The sequence below is a fragment of the Poecilia reticulata genome, linkage group LG4 (assembly GCF_000633615.1).
Source record: "Poecilia reticulata strain Guanapo linkage group LG4, Guppy_female_1.0+MT, whole genome shotgun sequence".
NCBI classification, from domain to species: domain Eukaryota; kingdom Metazoa; phylum Chordata; class Actinopteri; order Cyprinodontiformes; family Poeciliidae; genus Poecilia; species Poecilia reticulata.
Genome location: NC_024334.1, coordinates 12,418,889 through 12,423,198, shown reverse-complemented (window position 1 = coordinate 12,423,198; position 4,310 = coordinate 12,418,889). Strand labels below are relative to the sequence as shown.

Below are 4,310 nucleotides of genomic sequence, written 5' to 3'. Positions count from 1 at the left end.
CATAATTCACTTCATTTAGGAAAAGAAACGCCTCCAAACAAGCCAGGAGTTCTTTCTATGGGAACAAACTAAAATAAAGAGTACATAAAGTTAATAGCACCAATAACTATGTGAACAACTTTGTCCTTAAGGAGACCAGTCAAGCAAAGAAACAGAGAAAATACTTTCAGTGGAAATTAAAACCAAAGCGAGAACACAAGATAAAAATAGAAATTGGATTATTTTAAGGACTCAAAACGAGCATTAAGTTATGATTCACATCTAAACCATATTTTTATTCTAACTGTAAGGTTAACGCCAGTACATTTACATGGATGCGGTGGTTCAAGCTGTGAGCGCTCCACTAGGAAACAAGAGACTTTGTCAGTTTAGGAGAACTGTAATAAAGAGTCCCTAAAGCAAACCTTTAGCAGTAATTTAAAGTGCTAATGCATGTAAACCATTTGGTAATTTAAAAASAGATGAAACTGAGTTATTCACAGCTGCCTCTGCGTTTGTTTCATGCGTCAACTGCTGCTGTCTAACATGGTTAGTGTTTAAGGGCCATGCTCTCTTGACACACTGTAATTATGCAGGAGAAAGTCAGGCAACCGTGCCAGCCTTCGCCACCCTTCCTCTGTGCACCGCAGTTGAATCAACTTCCCACTGAGCAGCATTGCTGCTGAGGCCACAAATCTTTGCCAAAGGACACATCAGAGGTGGTGCTGAAGGAGGGGCAAAAGCTGCTCTTTGTTTTTTTTACCTCTCAGATTCATCTGATTAATTTCCGTCTGCATTTGCATTAAGCAATAAAAAAAATATCAGCTTCTGTTGTTTCAAATGCTAAGTACCCTTTAAAGATAACAGTTATCTTGTGTCAGTCTGTGGTGACAACTTTATTTGTAAGTCAGCTTCTAACACCACATGCCAACACGAGACTAGAGCAAGAAAGCTATTAAAACCACAAAGAAAACTGAAGTGCAGCACACACTAATGCGTGAAGAAAACTGAAKTGCAGCACTCACTAATGCRTGAAGAACTGTGATAGGATGTGGTGCTTAAAATKTAACTAACCYACAAATCAACTTTCTTTTGCAGATAAAATGTCTAAACAGGTTCTTATGGGTGCTACCTCTTTGTTTCTGTTCAAATTTTGRTATTCCTTGTAAATTTGTTTAAATATTCTGCAGCACTTCCCTCCTTAGGTTGAACATYKGCTACTGCAGTTAAATGTCCTTCTTGGTTACAATGGTACAGCTTTGTTAGCATCTCCGTCACTCAGCTCTGGTTTACCACCTCACTGAGAAACGACCCTGGTGGCGAGTCAGGAGCTGAAATTGCGAGCATGCCGAGTATTGATTCATTTCAATGGACAAGGGGGTTAGTTACACTTTTATATWAAAAAAAGTGAACGAAAAAGATTTTTGAACTTTTAGGTTAAAAAATCAAGTCAGTGATGTTTTTGTGATGCATTAGTGTCTGGGGTYTAATGGCACTGGTTTGCATTTTAATATGACTGCACAGGATTTATTAAGTTGAAGCAATAGAGCATTTGTACTTCTATTTGATCTCATGGACCTTAAGAAGAAGAGCAGTCAGAGTACAGATATTTTATACGCCACTGAAATAGGAAACCAAGTGCAGGTTCGGGATAATAATAATGCTTTTTCAGACAGAAAATGAAAAAACTTTTAGAACAACCTCTAACATTCAGGTTTTAGGGGCCCATTGTGATATACCAACTGGATCGGCCTTGAATTTTTTTAATCCATTCTCATTGCCATAATTGATAAAAGGAATTTATTGACCGTACTTCTTATGTTTGTGTTTTTGTATGTTTGTCCATTTCAGCACCAGCCAAACTTTGGGTGGAAGCTGGGAAGTTTGAGACTCTCTGTCCATGATTATTACAATGTAAACATCATTACACTGGCATCAAATTGTGGTGGACATGCTGTTGGATCTGTTGCCTAGCAGCAAGAATGCCCTGGATTCTTTGTGGAGCTTGCATTTTCTCTGAGTGCATCTGTGTTTTTTTTTTCTTTCTTTCTGGTTACTCGGGCTTCTTCCCATCATCCCAAAACTTGCATGTCAGGTTAATGGGCCACTCCGAACCGTCTGAAAGTGAGTGTGTGCGTGTGTGTGTGGGTGGATGGTTGTTTGTCCTGTGTGTTTCTGTGTTGGCCTCTGGCCCACTGACTGAAGGAAATGAGTGTTTGTAACGTATGGCCACTGATAATCTTGGCACACCAAAACATAAACCATGATCTTTTTTTAAAATCATCTAATATTCTACAACATATCTACCAACTCAATAGTCAYACATTCCTGTTTTCAAACATCTTAATGATTTCATATGTGYGTAACCTGCTGAGCCCCTGGAAGTTTGGTGTCCAGGAGTCATGGGAGGACSATCAAAGAAGGCAAGCATGTTACATAGATGAATGTCTTTTAGATTTGTRYATAAAAAGTAAGAAATTAAAATGGTTAGAGTGGTGGATGTGTCTTTTGTGGGTTTCAGAAAATGTAAAGCTTAACCTCCTGGTGATGTCTTCTTGCAAAATGTGGAAATGTGTAGGAAATGCATAGATAACATTAGAAATAAGATTATAAATAAGATTCATTGCATTGATCAATTATGACATATATTCTCCATCAATAAACATTATTTTCATTGTATTAATACTTGAATTCTTTGCCACATAGATCCATTCAGATGCCATGAACGTTACTCAGAGTTGCTCCAGGTTTGCCAGTTGCGATGCTAATCTCCCAATTCACCACCTCCCAGTGGTGATCTGACAACCTGTGACAGTGGAATGATGCTGATGAATTSAAGACTCATTGGACAGGGCAACATTTTTCCAACCTGTCAGATTTTAGTAAGTCTGAGGGCATTGTAGCCCCRTTTCCTTACCRACAGGAGAGGCACCCAGTGTTTTYTTCTGCTTCAGGTTCAACATGTTGTGCATTTAGAGGCAGCTAGAGGGGGTATTCTTCATACCTTGATTTTAAACAAGAGGTTAACAGCTGCTCACTGCATAGTTCCTCTTTTTCANTGTGTACGCTTGATCATTTGTAGAAAAACATGCATCTGCAGCTAAAGAAACACTTCTAACATCAGCATGTGAAAAGCTCTGCCCTTTCCAATTATTAAAAGTGTAAAGCTAATCTGATTATATGCTGCTTAATAGGATATCTTTTTTTAAAGAATCTGAACCAGGTGAAGTTAAAACTATGCCACTTGAGGAKTTTTGGGTGGAACCTACTTATAGACCAGTGCTTCTCAATTCTGGTCCCCAGGGAACACTGCCCTACATGTTTTAGATGTTTCCCTTCTAACAGGTTTCTGCAGCACTTCATGGCTGCAGAGGAGGTCATGCAATCATTCGAATCAGGTATTCTGGAGCGGAGACATCTAAAACATGCAGGGCAGTGGTCCCTGAGGACCAGAATTGAGAAACACTGTTATAGACAAATAGAGGAGGGGGGGGGGGTATCTTAAATGCAAAAAGTACTTGTACTTTTTGGTAAAATTTTCACTTAATTACTGCTGTGTGTTCTTTCACCAAATGTCACTTTATTGAGTCCRTCTTCTCCAGTTAACGATTAAATTTAMCATGAGGTGAAAGGGTCCGTTTTTTGAGCTTATTGMACTTCCTTTTATATGGATCACCTGTGGTGTAACTACAGTAAAGCTATAATRAATACACTCCAGGTAACCTATCAGGATGCTTTTAGAGTCTGCAAGTCAAATGTTTGCAATGAGCAACACCCCAACTTTTATGCCTTGCTGGGGAAATACAAGGAAACATTTATGTGCCGTTTGAAGACTTCAAACAACTTAAGAGTAAGAGCTCTGTCAGCTGTGACATACAGACACATGATATACCTAAAGCTTGATTAAAAATATATATATTTTTATTTTAAAATGGTATGAACTACCTTTTGTCTGGAAATAAATTAGATTCAAATTAGATTATTTAAATGATTGATTCATCGCKACTAGTCGGATTAATCGTGATGATGGATGGATGGATGGATGGATGGATGGATGGATGGATGGATGGATGGATGGATGGATGGATGGATGGATGGATGGACGGACGGAGCTTGGGATGCTTTAGAAGTACCATTTATGGTGGATTACGTTGTGATCATGTCATAATTCGGTATAAGTGACGGTGTAAACGCTCATTTCTCGTGTTAACTGGAGTTGTCCTGACGCACCAACTGACAGTTTCTGCGGTGGTTCGTGGTACCTCACACGCCTCCCTGTGGAGTCTGTGGATGGTCACCTCCTGCTCCGTCAGCCCCTGTGCAGCTGCAGC

General features: G+C 39.4%; 1 long non-coding RNA gene across 2 annotated transcripts in view; it reads right to left on the bottom strand.

The window, feature by feature from the left end:
- The window catches only part of LOC103463302 (uncharacterized), a 31,644-nt gene extending 27,334 nt beyond the window's left edge, over positions 1-4,310 (bottom strand). Inside the window, exon 1 of one of the 2 annotated variants that reach the window (XR_533491.2) lies at positions 4,242-4,310. This is a non-coding gene — a long non-coding RNA (uncharacterized LOC103463302). Of the gene's footprint in view, positions 1-4,209 lie in introns of both variants that reach the window. The other variant, XR_001776495.1, reaches the window with a different exon arrangement.